Source organism: Equus asinus, chromosome 1 (genome assembly GCF_041296235.1).
Source record: "Equus asinus isolate D_3611 breed Donkey chromosome 1, EquAss-T2T_v2, whole genome shotgun sequence".
In the NCBI taxonomy this organism is placed as follows: Eukaryota; Metazoa; Chordata; class Mammalia; order Perissodactyla; family Equidae; genus Equus; species Equus asinus.
The window spans coordinates 196,323,584-196,340,349 of record NC_091790.1 but is presented as its reverse complement, the minus strand read 5'-3'; positions in this window follow the sequence as shown (position 1 = coordinate 196,340,349).

Sequence of the window (16,766 nt, the reverse complement as noted above, 5' to 3'; positions counted from 1 at the left end):
CCTACGCTACTCATCAAGCTGTGTTGTTGTGGCAACCCACAAACAAAATAGGGAAAGATTGGCACAGATGTTAGCTCAGGGACAATCTTCCTCGAGCGAAAAAAGAGGAAGATTGGCAATGGATGTTAGCTCAGAGCCAATCTTCCTCACCAAAAAACAAACAAAAAGAAGAGGGATGGAAAAGGTCTCTTATGGGAATGAGGTGAGAGGGAAGAACTAAGTTTTCATATTCCAGAGCGGAAAGTATGCCCAAGACTGAAAAATGAAAAGTAGCAATACAAGCATATAATGTCAAGACAAAGACGTAAACACACACACACACACACACACACACACCAGCTAAAGAGTGAAAGCAATTGCCTTGGGAAAGAAGGGGATGTAAGAGGATGGGAGCAGGAACCACTGTTGTTCAAAACCAACTGGTAGAAATACCTGGCTCTTTAAACCTGATGTATATATACCTGTGACAAAACTTAAGAAGAAATGAGAAAAGGCAGCACAGAGAGGGCTACAAGCAACAATAGCCAAATTATTCTTCCTTGGTTTTTATAACTGGCAGTGTCCCCTAGACATGGATTCATTTTCCTCTTGCAATTAAGTATTGGACTGCTGTCCTCCATAAACAGGAACTAAAATGTTCTAGTATTACTCATAATTTTACTAAAATCTTCCAAGTATGTGTTTTTCATAATCATTGGAGGAAGGAAGGGCAGAAGTCAATATATGAGTCATGTTTCTAAAATAGCTTAATCATCTTGATTAAAAAAAAATCATAATCCAAGATTTCCGCTTTTCAGATGATGACTTTTCTCCTGATTTTTTCTCTCCACCCTTCTCCACCTTGTCCCTCTTCAGATCCTGGAACAGCTCCCACCAGCATTCATCATCATACACCTTCCCAGAGGCACAGGGGGTGAGGGGAGTGTTGGCAGTAGCAGATCAGGAACATTTCTTAGGATGAGGCCAAAATGTGCTCACCTGTGTACCACTATTAGTGGTTTGATGATGCTGGGAACTGGGGGATAAAATGAAGAACCTAGCACAGCATCCCTTATGTTCCCAAAACCATGTGGAAGCTCACACATTTCCTCTTAAACTCAATGGAGAAGAGAAGGAGTTTACAAAAGCATTCTCCTCATCTAGCTCCTCCTGACATTCCCTGTGGAAAACTCCCCTCATTCTGTCTGCATGTACAGAAATGCAGGAAAAAGAGGGATTTCAGTGTGGCCTCCTCGGTAGGGTTTCCAGCTGGGGTAAACCCAGGGGAGGACTTTGCAGAATGGCGCAGGAACCTGAGTGAGTGAGGACTCAGTAGGGATGGGCACTGGGCTCCCAGTTGGGTCGGTGGATGGATTAGTTAGTTTTTCTCCATCAGATCATGGTAATAAAAGTAAGAGGAGAAAAATATTTTTTTCAAGTCACAATGTTTTAAGTAGGGAGTTCTAGGAAAGACACACAATCTCAAATTGAACTAATATTTATTGAAAAGCTAATTTGTGGCTGGCATTTTGCTAAACACATTTGCCTACATCATTTTCTCATTTAATCTTATTTAAGGTTGCCATATGCGATCCAGATTTTTCTTTTTATTATTAAATACACTGCCCATGTCTTTGCTTTTTCCATCAGGAAAATAGAGTGAAGCTGTTGCAAGTCTGCCTTTGCCCTGAATGGAAGATCACGACGCCACGGCGCTTCACAGTGTGTTCCATTGCCTGCTGGCGCCAAAGGAAACCAGCTTTATCTGCTTGCCACTTTTCAGTGACTGAATCTCAAATTTCTGAACCAAGATTGCTCTTTGGAGTAACTAACAAGTGTTTTCTCATCTCCCCGTTTCTCCTCTTCCCCATAACATTTCTTATCTACCACGAGGTGGCAACGAGTAAATATGGCCAAGCAGGCAAACATTCGAGAGAATCTAAAAAATATGATATTCCAAAGAAAGTTACAAACATAAAATGCCCATCTTAACATTCTACAAGTTTAAACTAACTTAGAGCTCGTTTGTTGAAAAGGGCACAGAACTTAGATTCAGAGGACCTGGGCTTGAGTTTTATTTCTGTCACTTTCTCAAAGTGTAACCTAAGATTAAGTCTCTCCCTCTTTTTCAACCTCTTTGTGTACAACTGTGATGATAAACACTTGGCAAGTTTACGTTTTTTGTTTGTTTGTTTGTTTTTGAGGAAGATTAGCCCTGAGCTAACTACTGCCAGTCCTCCTCTTTTTGCTGAGGAAGCCTGGCCCTGAGCTAACATCCGTGCCCATCTTCCTCTACTTTATATGTGGGACGCCTACCATAGCATGGCGTGCTAAGCGGTGCCATGTCCGCACCCGGGAATCGAACCGGCAAAGCCCGGGCTGCCGACAAGCAGAACATGCGAACTTAACTGCTGCACCACCCGGCTGGCCCTTTGGCAAGTTTGTGAATGTTAGATGAGGCAATATACATAAAGCCTCCATTGTTGAGCCCCATATATAGTAGCTATTTAGTAAAACAGACACAACTCAGAAAAGATAACGTAGACAAAGCGAAGGAAACAAAACTCAAACTCCTTATCTGTCTACTGTTCTATTTTTCTGAAGGGAAACCTATTTCCACAACATTCCTGCTCCAAAGTCTTTCCTCGTTTAAAAAAAAAAAAAACAAAGGCCTCCTATTTCTACTAATGAACAGATCTCAAATCTTCGAACAGCTTCTTTGTAATGTTTTAGAATCCTGCTTCTCTCTCAGAACGTTCAGTGGCACCTACCTCACCTGGGGCTTCCTGAGGGGGTCTCTCTCTCGGAATGGGCATCAAAGACCTCGGACCAAATGTCCTCAGAGTTGCCTGCTAGCCTGAGAGTCCAGTTTCTGACTCTCTCTTTTCTCGTCACTGTCTGAGAACTTTTACCTCTTTCTTCTTCATCAGTCTCTCTGGGAAAAAGTCCAACTTCACCACCTCTCCAAGAAACGCCCTCAAGCTACTCGTAATTTTCAATATGCACAACTAAGATACCTCATCAATCAAAGGAATCTAATAATAATAGCTTCTGATACTTTGCTCCTATTCTGAACCTGACATTTGGTCCAGTAGTGGCCTCCCCACCAAGGGGGTGTCCCACCAGAGATTACACCTCACAGTAGAAATTGTGAGTCGGAGTGGCAGAGGAGGACCTCCTTGGAAGAGCAGGGTGAGCTCTTTGAAATCATGAATGCGCCCCTTCCCTCAGAAGGGCAGGTAAGAGGAAGGCTGCGTTCCTGGAGATGAAAGGGAGGCCATGGCTCTGGCTTTTCCGAGTGAACGGGAGCGCGCTGTGACTCAGGTCTGGGAGCCACCCGGAAAAGTGAAAAGAAGTGAAACAGAAAGAGCCATCCTCTAGAGAAGTCACACTTCACGCCCTGGCCTACGTGTGAGGAAACCTTAGTTGAAATGACTTGGCGATTCATCTTTCCCTGATGAATTTTTCTGATGTGTGCATAAAAAGATGGATGCAAGGACGCTCCTTGCTGCTTTGTCTATAGTAGGAAAAGTCTAGAGGAAAACAAGTATAAATGCCATCATTAGATTATTGGTTCTTAATGAGGACAGTGTCATTCCTCGAAGGAATACTTAGGAAATTTATGTTGGTGTTTTTGATTGTCACCATCTTTGGGGTTATGACTGGCACTTACTGGTTGGGGGCCACGATGTATCTCACACAACGAAGAATCTGCCTCATCCAGCAAGGACTTAGGCTGTCTTCCCAGACACCTGTGTACGTGAAAAACATTTACACCAAGAATTTAACTCTGCTGTGTACAAAGTCATATTTGCACAATTTTAATATACGATCATTTTTCTAAGACTGGAGCCACCAAATAAACTGAGACACACTGGAATTTTGTCTAGTGAATCTTTGCCATGAGTTGTTCATCGTCTCAGAAAAATCACGAAATGGATGGCAACATGACACCAGGACTTAAATCAGCAACGAAACACGCCTCAGTCTGCCTGCATCTGGGGCACTGAGCCTATGCATAGGCGCAAGCATTGTCTACTTTATGATGTCATCTGCCGCAGTGTGCCCAAGCCATTTATATATCAAAACAGATTAATTTTTTATAAATTCCTTTCTTTTATATCCTTATATTATAGCTAGAAATTACATTCATTTTTAATCATATTTTAAGCAATTTTTTTTATTTATAAATTTCATTTCTGGATAGCATGTGGGGAATTCCCCAATGTTTTTATAAAAAGGGGGCACTGGTCCACACAGAGTATTTTTAATTAAATAAAATATAACACACGATATTATGGAAGATTTTGCAACAGTTAAAAGGATTGGCTAAATATATATATACTGATATGCAAAAATCTCTAAGACAGACAGTTGAGTGAAGAAAGCTGTTTCAGAGAAATTTATACAGCTGATGCCAATCACATGAAAATACATACACAAAAAACCACACTATGTATATGAATGTATATAGAGAGAAAATGCATGGAGGAAACATCTGAAAGTTTTCAAAATGGACAAATAACAGGGAGACGGAATCAGGAATGGTTGTCCAGGTGAGTTTCCGCTTTATTTGTAGTGCTTGAACGTGTACAGAGAGAATGCCTGCAGGTGTCCATTACATAATTAAAAAGTGCTAAAATAAAAATTTTGAAAAGAATTGCAGAACAGGCACATGAAAAGATGTTCAACATCACTAATTATTAAGGAAATGTAAATGAAAACTACAATGAGAAGTCACCTCACCCCCATCAGAATGGGTATCATTAAAACGACAAAATAAGTGTTCAAGAGGATGTGAGACAAGGGAACTCTCATACACGGCTGGTGGGATTGTAAACTGGTGCAGCCACTATGGAAAACAGTATGGAGATTCCTCAAAAAATTAAAAATAGAATTACCATATAATCCAGTTATTCTACTACTGGGTATTTATCCAAAGAACACTAATTTGAAAAGGTGTTTGCACGCCATGTTCATTGCAGTATTATTCACAATAGCCAAGACTTGGAAGCAACCTGAGTGCCCATCCATGAGTGAATGGATAAACAAGATATGGTATATATACATAAAATGGAATACTATTCAGCCATAAAAAACAATGAAATCATGCCATTTGTGACAACATGGATGGACTGAGGGTACTACACTAAACGAAGTATGTCAGATAGAGAAAGACAAACACCGTATGATCTCACTCATATGTGCAAGATAAACACACAAACACATAGATACAGAAACCAGATTGGTGGTTACCAGACGGGAAGGGGGTGGGCAGAGGGCAAAAAGGGTACAGGGGCACATGTGTACAGTGAAGGATGGCAATGAGAATTTTAGTGAGCATGATGCAGTGTATACAGAACTTGAAATGTCATGATATACACTTGAAATTTATATAATGTTATCAAGTGACGTTACCTCAATAAAAGAAAGAAAGAAAAAGCTATGTCGAGTTCCCACTCTGTGACTCCGGTGTTCCTGGCCTGAACTTCCCGGTGGCCTTCTGCAGAAGCTGCCTCAGCACAGTCAGGCCACCTCCCCTAGAGCCAGCCTCTCCTACTGGAGGGACTTCACAGGTGCCGCGCAGTCCCAAGGCTCTTTGAGCCCTGCCGGCAGCGCCCTGAGGTCCCTCAGCACTGGCTGGCCACGCCTGGATTCCTGCATATTTCTGCTCTGGAGACAGGAATAGAAAGCACTTTGACTTAGGGTCCCCCAGTTCAGGTGGAGCCCTCCACTGAGTGTGGCATCTGTGGGAAGAGGGCATTCCAATCAAAGGATTGCCACTCCAGGGAACAGCACAGCATTGTCACATCAGCCCTAAAGGAGGCCCTAACCCTTCACCCAGTGCAGAAGGCCAATTTCATGCAGCCATCAAGGCAGGACTGAGCCAAACTGGGCTCCCGCCCTCTGTTCCAGACCAACCCTATTAAGCATTTGGAGACCCGAGACACATAACAGGAAGGAGGTGGGAGCATCAGAGAATCCACGGGGACTCCTGGGCCTTCTGCCGTCACTGAAGGGTGGAGGGCTCGATGCACTCTGAAGAAGCAAGCACCTCATCCCACGATCCCGTGTGACCAAACTGTAGTGATCTCACGGGTGATGGTCAGCAAAAAGTGCCTCGTCTCAGAAGTAAACTGGGCTTACTGTCAATATTAAGCGCAACAGACAACTTGCAACTTACCCTTTGGTAAGGCAGCTACAGCAGTAGAAGAGTACATTGATATAAGCCCAATTTGGAGGAAGATGTTCCAAATATAAAAGATCCACTTGGAGGCCGGCCCTATGGCCGAGTAGTTGGGTTCATGCACTCTGCTTAGGCGGCCTGGGGTTCACCAGTTCAGATCCTGAGCACAGACCTACACACCACACGTCAGGCCATGCTGTGGTGGCATCCCACATAGAAGAACTAGAATGAGCTACAACTAGAATATCCAACTATGTACTGGGGCTGTGGGAAAAAAAATAAAAGGAAAAAGAGGAAGATTGGCAACAGGGCCAATCTTCCTCAAAAAAAAAATTTTCATTTGTATGCAGTAGTAACAGTTATTTCCCCAAGACCCATTAGTCTAGGAGACTAATGACGCAAAATGATGGCACTAGGCTCTGTGTGCCCCGCCAGCCTGGTCTGTGGATCTCCACACCCAGCTCCCCGACAGACCTCCAGCCCCCGCACAGCTGTGCAGGGTTCTGCTCCCACAGCTGTCAGCCTCCCTGTTGTTGCTGTCCATCCCAATTCATGTCATCATGTCACCACCCAAGTTCTGAGGCTCCGAGACTTAGAGGAGTGGTCTTACCTACAAGGAATATCCTGTTTCCATCAGCCTTAGAAAGTCAAGCTTTTAAGTGATCACACAGGCCTTTCTCCCATCAGGAGACACACTTGAGACAGGTAGCTCAGGACCAGGACCCCTGAGAAGTCCTCCTTAATGACAAGATCAGTGTCCCATGACAGCTCACACACCTTCACTCACTCCAGACCTGGCTTCAAGTTCCCTGCCTTCCAGGTGTCCAGTTAGGTAACAGCCTTTCTGCTCCTTTATTTTTTACACAATGTAAACCCCAGAGTCCCCAGAACCAGCCATCACTAACAAACTCTTCACATAAATAAGATTCCTGGTGTCTACACAGATAGATGAGCATAAATACAGTGATTGAGAGGCAAGTGCTGGTGTCAGATCATCTGGGTCTGAAGGCCACCTTTACCATTTCCAGCTAATAATCTTGAGCTAGTTACTCAGCTGCCCTGGATTTCAGCTCCCTCTATACAATGAACGTACCACATGCAGTTCTTATAACGATTAAATGACAGTGTACACGAAGTACATAGCACAGTTCGGGCTCATACGAGAACTCCAAAAGCTACCAATATTCTGTCCCAGAGCCACCTGGAGAGCTATGCAGGTGAAGCTCCATTACAACTTTCCTATGCAACAAAGTACATTTTAAAGACCTGTATTCTGACTTATATACTGTCTCATTTCTTTGGTATCACCTTATTAGAACGCTTCTGTGAGAGAGTAGGAAATTATGCTCAAATGACTATGACTTTGTTTCTGGAAACTTGAAGTAAATAGATTCATTGAATTGCAGCTCTTAATATTGCAACTTTAGGAGATTATGTGGTCCTGCTTCTGAATTTATTATTCCCACTCAAAGCCAAGAGAGCTCAAAAGATTTGCTGAGGGTCTCACAGCTAGTGAAGGATGGGGGATCAAAGGCTACAGGAAGTTAGAATTTACCCCAAAACATTAGGATATTTGGTCACTTCCGCGGTATGTGAGTGTCCATGGTTCTAGTGTCAAACTCTCAACTCCCTAAGGACCCAGAGAGTTTCTGTACAATAATTATGCTTACCCACTGCTGTCCCCACAGGCCAGTTACAATTAGATGCTTCCTCAAGACTTAGCAATAAAGGTAACGATAATTACGAGGATGACAAAGTAAATGCCATTTTTCTGTTATCCTATTGGTTTTCTTTTTAGTTCTGAGAATTGCAAAATGACAGCAGAGGATGTATTTCAAGCTGGAAAGGTGATGAAGAAGGAACAAAAACAAACCCTCGCCAGGAAAGAAAAGACAAGTAAAGAACTAAGTAAACCTCAGCGCCTCTTCTAGACAAATACCACCTTTTGGCAGAAGGCCAGCCCCACAGGGAGGACTGCCGAACATCCGGGTGCTGAGCCGGCGGGCTGGAGAGCAAAGCAGCAGTAGATAGTGACCTTTCTTTTCAATCCAGCTAGACTGTTGGGAGATACAAAGTAAATCCTACGTCACAGAGCAGGAGCAAAACATGGGGCTTAAAAGAGCAGACAGCAGGAATAGAACACATTAAACAGAGAAAAAGAGAGAAAAATATCCAAGTGGAGTTGAAATTTTCATTGGTTTCTTTCTCCTACCAGGTGACAAGCAGCAGAGCAAAACAAAAAGACTGACCTCGTCCTGGGGAACTGTCCTTGGCATCCTATGCTTCCAAGAAAAACCAAGAATCTGAATGCAAAAGCCCCATATAATGACTCAGTTTCTACAGAAGGCTCTATAGGGAGACAGAGATGGGGGGCTACCTCACATGCTAATCTGACCTCATTGCAACTCTTCATAAATGTCCCCTTGAAATCGCTTTCCCATTTCTAACCAATGTTCTGCTCTGAAAGGTACCTGCCACATCTCGACTTATCCTCTTGTCCTCTCTCAAACTACCCTCTTCCAGGCTTCTCTGGTTCCCCACTTCTTAGTCTCCCCAGCCAGCAGGCCTCACTCAGCCAAACAAAACCCCGATTGACGATTCTGATTCCAACTATAATTCTGCACCCAATTTTGCTGTATGGATTTTTTCCCCAACACCCACCAAGCAATTCTGTGACACCAGCTGGGTGTCTGTCTACTATTCAGCTCAATTCTGACACTATCTACCTGGAGACAGCATCAGATCCCACAAGTTGAGGGCTCAGTTCCACAAGACTGCCCTCCACTTCATACGCCAATCGCCAAGTCCAGGTTGTCACCTGTGCTTCTGACCCACTGCCTCTAAATCAGAGGTTCTAACGACCCCCTCCTCAGATTGGATTAATTTGCTAGAGCAGCTCACAGAACTCAGGAAAACAGTCCACTTGCTAGATTACTGTTTGTTATAAAAGGCTGTAACTCCAGAATAGCCAGATGGAAGAGATGCATATGGCAAGGCATGGGCAATGGGCGCAGAGCTTCCATACTGTCTCTGAGCCCACCATTTTCCCCAAATCTCCACATGTTCACCATTGATTACATCATGGGTCACTGGCTACTGAATCCACCTCCAACCCCTCTCCCTTCCCCAGAGATGGGGAGTCCTAACCCTCCAATCACGTGGTTGGGTCCCCTGACAACTAGCCCCCATCCTTAAGTGACACAGGAGCTTTCCAGTAGTCGCCTTATTAACATAATAAAAGACACCTTTATCCTCTCATCTCGAGAAATTCCAATGGTTTTAGGAGCTCTGTGCTAGAAATGGGGACTAACACCAAATACATTTCTTACTATAAGTGACAATATTGCATTGATTCATCATCATTATCTCTAAAGCATTTACCAGGGGGCAGAAATTCATTTCAACACACCTACTTTCACACTGAGATATGGTTTTTTCAAATCAAAAATATGACTCTATCAGTATGCTTACTATGTGTGAGCTGGTTAAGTTCCCGCACCTCCCTGTCTAACCGGCCAACACACCCTGTTATTCTACCAGTGAAATGTTACTCATAATCCTTTCTACTCACTGCCCGTTTGAGCCCTCATTATTTCTTACCAGGACCATTGTGTCTTTGATTCTCTCCTCCCCCTGCAGTCTTTCCTCTATTGGCCACGAGGGCTCAAAACCCTGGACTGCTCATATGGTTCCCACGTTCAAAACTTTTGCTTCCTGCAGATTACGTAGAAAAGAAAATTCAAACTGTAAACTGGTCACCAAGGCCAACTCCAGCCTGCCTTCCTGAGCTGATCTCCCGTTTCTCCCTCCTCACTCCAGCCCAGCCCATCACACCATCCGCAGCCATTTCCTGGACAGACCGCCATTTTCCCGCGCTGTATCAAGCTTTTGCCTGCCTAGGCTTGAAATAACCTTTGCTGCACAACTGACTCTCACCCGACCCTGCACAGTCCACTGACACCCTTCCTGAAACCCTCTCAGCTCCCATTTAGACTAAGACTAAGCCTCCTAAGTTGTCCCTGCCCTGCGGGGACGCCTGCACCTTACCCCACCCCCACCGAATCGCTGCACACCAGCCAGAGTGACTCCCTGAAAGGTAAGTCAGAACGTCCATCTCCTTCCACTGACTTCCCTCTAAGGGTCCTCATCTCAGTGAAAGGAAAAGCCAAAGTCTTTAAAATGGCCTGGAGGGCCCCGTATGTTCCCCTCTCGACACCTCTCTCTGACCACTTCCCCTCTTGCTCACTGGACCTAAAACCCGGGCCTCCTGCCCTTCCATGAACTTCTGCACCAACCTGCCGGGCCTGGGGCAGTGTCCTGCGCTGGGGTTGCTCCCTCTCTTTCAATTCTCTGCCCCAAATTCACCTCATCTGTCTGAAATAAAGGCCCCCTCATACAATCCCTACGCCATTCCCCTGTTTTAGTTGTTCTTGCAGGATTTCTCACCATCTGGAAAACACGTTTTGTTATTTATTTGTGTACTGTCGGGCTCCTCCCTCTAGAAAATAAACTCAGTGAGGGCAGGGTTTATTTTTTTCTATTTCCTTGTTTACCTCTGTATGCCCAGCACCAAGAACAGTGCCTAGCTCATAATAGGGATCAACAAATGTTTGTTGAATGAATTGCCCTATTGACGTCGTACTGCCAGGCCTAATGCAAAGGTCACTCTTTTGTCGTATTGTTCCTGTCAAAATCAGCCTCCCGTGTTCCATGGCTGTTTGCTTCTGCTTCTGTCTCAGGGCTTCCCAGAGCTGCCTTCCACTGGGAGGTAGAAGGTAAATGAACTGTTTGCATGTGAGGAAGTTGAGTCTCAGAGAAGAAAAATGCCCAAAGTCTTACATCCGGGAGGCAGGAAGCCGGAATTCAACTCAAAGTCGGTGTGAATCCAAAGGCTACTAAACATCCTTTGCACTAACCCTCGCTGCCCCTCAAAAACTTCCTATGTATCTTAAGCACCCAGGACAATGAGGACAGGTCTTAATTTTGGTCTAATAAATAGCACTTCCTAAGAATTATTTTAAAAAGAAAAAAAAAAGGAGGGAGGAAGAAAGCAAAAGAAAAGCAACACTTCTGACACTTTTCTTAATCAGTGCTCTGCTCTGATGATAAGGCATCTTCAGCATAAGAAGGCTTAATTAGAGTGGAAGCATTGCTCTCCAGCTTGTACCTAACAGACACATTGCAAATGATGATGGCCCTTTCCTCCCAGCCAGTGCCTTCTAGACAACTTGGTTTCTGCTTTTTTTGTGTATCCAGAACTAAAGCCTGAAAGTAGGACAAGGCCCTCATCACATCATTGCAGACTCTTTCCTCTCTTCCTTTTCCACCCGGACCCTACCTTCCCTCCTGTCAGAGGCTACCATTACTGGGATGACACGGCAAGCTAAGAAAGCTACTTTATAGCCTAAAGCCTACCCATTTTCGTAATAATGAGAATATATGAAAATATCTATCACTTTCACATCATGTTGATAAATATTTTAAGATTTTATAAACAATAATTATCTGTTGATAGCGTACCTGGAGTTTGAAGATACAGGTGCAGTTACCTACTTGTCTCACCAGGTGGCGCTCATATTTTAGGACCCACTGCCTGGATCCCTTCCAAACTCAGGGATGTCTTTGGAGAACTGTTCATTAATTTCTTAAGAGACGTGGCTGGCATCTGTAGGTTCAGACGTGTACGTTTCTGTGTGTATACTTCTATAACACTCACTTTCTAACTAGAACTTTTTAGGAGAGATTATAGATTTCCCTATTAGAATCCTTTATAAAAAACTTTTCAAAGCAAAATTTAAAATTCTATGCCCAATTAATAGCGCCCATACTTAACAAATACTTCTTTTAGAAGACAGTGATGTAATATTACCTCTGGAGCATAGGACCAGTAACTTAACACTGTAAGAGTAGGGTTATGTCCATTTACATCCCAGCCCTCACTCCCAGCCTAGACTAGCAATACAACTGCACGTGTTCCAAATAAACTGTGTTAGCCTAATCTGGAAGACAAAACTGATGGCTTATTTCCACCCTGTCCTCTCTCATACCAGCTAAACTAAAATTGACTTTAAAACGTGGCTGGTTTACCACTTTCTCTTTTCTCTTCCTGTGGTCTAACCAGTAAACATTTTGACAAGGACCAAGCTATCGCTCTTCCTCCTGGGGGATTGTGGTGTTTAGCACTTGTCTCAACTTGTTCTTATTAAATTTCTGATGTTCCCGTGTTCTCTGAGACACATTTGTTCTCTTCCTTTCTCTCCCTCCCTCTACCTGCCCAAGCATTAAGGCAGCGTATTAACTTCTCAGGTTAGCAATACAATCTTCTCAGGCAGCCAAGCAGTCAAGTTAAGGTAGAAATGCAAAAGTTTCTCATGAGACACACACAAATATCAGTAGAATGAATTTGGAGGTCACAGCCTCCTCGTGTAACTGACCCCTCCACGATTTCACGTCACCGCTCTAGAAATCAAATGAACAAATAGGACAATTTTGAATTGGTTTTACTTTTATTTTGGAGTGAGATCAGTTCAGAATGGGGTGAGGAAGGTGTTGAGGTAAAGCTTACCTAAATGCACAGTTGGCTGTAAGGCATAGCCACAAGCGAATTCCCACTTCACCCGCTTTGTCTCTCCCATCAGTGCCAGAAACAATCCTACCCCTTCTTAGTGACTGCTACCATCCATCCTTCGACTTGAGTTTCCTCTTCATTGTGGCTCATGCTAGAATGCAAGGCAGGCTCACAGCTTCTCCATTGCCTTCTTGCCTCTAAAACAAATGGAATGCTTTGGAGGGTTTTAATATTGCAAAGAGAGACAGGATTAAAAAACAAACAAACAAAAACAGGTGCAGTAAGAATCGCGATATGTCCTGAAAGTTTAGAATGGTATTTATTCCCATAATGCCTCAAAATTGAAATGAATCAAGAGTGATTTCTCTTAGGTCTTTCTTTATTCTTCTCTTGCCTTTTCTCAAAATCTGAGTTTCGAGTAAACACCTCTTTTAATTCAGGGGCTGATGCTACTCAGTCTCCGCCTTCCTTCAGCAGACTTTTCCCTTCACTCTCCCAAGTCTGTCTTGCAAATAACCCTGAGTAGGAGGACACAGAAATGAAAAGGATGTGTCTGTGAGTTATACAGCGTTACCAGGAGCCTCTGCTTCATAGTTTATCATGTCTGTACTCGCCTTGTATACTGGGAGGTAGGTATTCAGGACGAACGTCATTATCAACATTTCCACCACCTTGTAGACAGGAGGCTGAGGCTCAAGGATGCTGGATGATTTGCCCGAGATTGCACAGCTGTTAAGTGACAGTATGAGAACTTCCTAGTAGATACCTTTGCTCCTGACATTTCAGAGAAAACTTCAAATGGCTTCTATCTCAAAACAGCCCTCTTTCTGGTATGAAAACTTGCAGCTACTTAAACAATATCAGGTGTTTTTCTCTTGGCAAAGTCACAGAAGAAGGGAGGGACATGCAAAGGGGGGTTGGGAGTGGGGGATAATTGGGCCGGGAGCATTGCTCACAGACCACCTCCTCATATCTTTAATTAACTAAGGAGCCACAGGATTAGCAGAAAGGTCTCCTTTAAAAACAGAAGTACCTTCTGGGAAGATTAAGACTGTTTCAGAGACACCCAGATGAGCCGGATAAACTACGGGAGTGGCCCAGTGTAGCAATTCAAGTGTGGGACATTTAAACAACCGCAAGTCAAGAGGTCTTTAAAATAAGGAGTTCTTTATACAATGGAATACCAGACAGCAATAAGAATGAATCAGCACGCAACCACACGAGTAAATCTCACACACATGAATAAATGAATACATGTCAGATGATTCCATTTTTTGAAAACAGGTGAGCTTAATCCATGCTGTTTTACGAAGGGATACTGGTCACTCTCAGGTGGGGTAGGGGTTGGGGCAGAGGGTAGTTAGTAAAGCAAAATTTAGGCGTTCCTTACCTTCTTTGCTCCTGGAAACCCTGAGCAGGGGCCACAGTCCTCAGAGTCAGACGGACCTGGATTCAAATCCTGATTCTACAACTGAGTGACTGTGAACAAGTAACTTAAGTTCCCTGCACCTCAGGTTTTCCCATCTATAAAATGGGACTAACAATACCTTCCTCCAAGAGTTGGTGTGAGAAGTCAATGAACTCATGGATGTGCCACGCCCCGGCAGTGTGTGTGGGGGCTGCAATAAATGTAACTGTGATTATCCCGCCCCTGCCTGATGGTAAACCAGGCTCAGAGAACAGATAGGAGAGAGCGCAGAGGAGCAGGAAGGGGAAGGACCAAACAGCCTTGTGATCAAAGAAGCGCAGAATCCACTCACATGCCATACGGAGAGGGCTGTTTCTCCCCTTCCCACTGCCCACACAGTCTCCCAGGTCCTGCTGCTTACAAGCGCAGGCCAGCCCAACACAGACAAAACAAAGCTGTTTTGGTGCCATCCACACAGGCCCCACTAGGGACCTGATACTAATCTGATAAACCCATTTGTACTGATGCTCTCGCAGTGGTTGCTGGCAGCTTTACTGGGTTACCCTCCTGGTTAAGCTGCATTTTAACCAGAGACTTATGGAACATATGAGTCTTTGCCCCAGGCCGGGTGGAATTTCACCTTATCCCAGGTCAGCAAAGAGCCAGGTGGGGTGGGTCGGGGGGGCAACATAAACAGGGTAGTGTCAAGGCCCGGGCTGCAGGAGTAAGCAGAGCCCAGGAGGTCCGAGGTGGAGGGACATGCAGGCTTTCCCTCCTGACTGAGAGTGAGAACAGGGCCGGGTGACTTGGGGTCTCTCCACCTACGCGAGAATACAGCTGTGCCTCTGGGAAGCCCTGTCAGCTAAGAGGCCCACAGCTCCTGGGAGAGCAGAGCAGAGGAAGACTTTTTGGTCTTGATTTTTGTATTGTTAGATGAGCTCTTAGGGCATCCATACAGGGAATACTAGTCAGCAACCAGAAGGGACAAACTGCTGACCCCCACAACATGGGTGGGCCTTGGGGGTGTCATGCTGAAGTGAAAAGCCAGACTCAGGAGACTACATGAAATAATGGACGGGGCAAAATTTATGTATACTGACAGCAAGCCTGGGGCCCAGCAGTGGGACTGACCACAAAGGGCACTGAAGGACATTTTTTGGGTGATGGAAGGATGCTGTAACTTCACTGAGCCGCTGGTTATGAGGGCGTATGCATTTGTCAGAACCCATTGAACTGTGCACTTGGAATGGGTGCAATTTATTTTATGCAAATTATCCTGCAATAAAGTTGCTTTTAAAGAAAAAAAAAATGATGTCTTAGTCACAGAGGTTGTTCACTCTGGGAGTGACCTGGAGGCCTGTTGGAGAACCTCAGTCAGTCAGAGCCTCTGTCATTCTCCCAGCACGTTAACGCTGGTTCCGTACCTTACAGTTAGTGAAGCGCTTTCTCCTCTTTTGACCATCACACCCACTCCGTGAGGTGGGCACGATTAACCCCATTTTATAGCTAAGGAAACGGAGACACAGAACAGCTAAAAGAGCTGACGTAAATCTCCCCGCTCTGAATACCGCCATCTTTCCTGGAAAAGGCCTCAGAGATCATGGGGATCTGAAGAAACCAAGGTCTAGAGAGTAGAAATCACTTGAGGAAAGCCACCCTGCTAGTCAGAGAGGCCACAATCAAAGCTGTACCCCTCCCACAACGAACGGAGTGAGCAATTGTTAACTCAGGGTCTTCCAGAATAGAGATGGAAGTGGGCTTTCATTCCCCTCCTGCGCAGCTTCCAGACCTGGACAGAGACGCAATCCTACACCAGGAGCAAGCCTCTTCTGCAGCCCTCTCCACTCCCCGCTCACTCAGAGCCAGCCCCACCCCAGCCCCTGGAGTCCCAGGGGTCTGGTACTAACAAACTACAGCACCGAGCACATGCATTACCTCACCACAGTCTGGCTGATTTCCTAGCAGCAATTGTCCAAAGCTTGCTCGGCTCCCCCCCCCCCACCCCCCTTGGTTGGATGTGCCATTCACCCATTCCTACCTGCTGAAATCACAAATCTCTGGCCCCAGCGAGCCTGCAGGAGCCTCTGCCTCCTCCCCAAAGTCCTTACCATTAGAAAGAGACCCCTGGTGCAGAGCAGTGTGCGTCCTATGGCCCCTCTGTGTGTGTATATTCCAAAGCATGTACATGTAGGGGAGAAACATATGATGGTGTGTACACAGGGAAAAAACCCAGGAATCACAAGAAACAGTTGATGGTGGTTAACTTTGGGGACAGGATTTGGAGGACGGGAGGAGGGAGGATTCTACTTTCCATTTTGTTTTTCTGTTCAATGTGAGTTTTCCAACCAAAGTACATGGATTACATTTATTTATGCCAGTGAGGATAGTCTAGGCCAGGAAATTATGAGCCATTTTCTTCTTACTCCTATCTGCATAAAAAAGATTAAAAATTGAGAAGTATTAACTTTTGGAAAAAAAATAAGCACCTATAATGTACCGCCTCCCTTCCTCCACAATGACTGAAACATGCAACAGCTTAAGTCATAGAAAAACCATGGATGATTCACCCAAAAGAGACGGAGCCAGGGAGGGGCGCAGGGAGGAGAAGCCCCAGGAACGGAGCC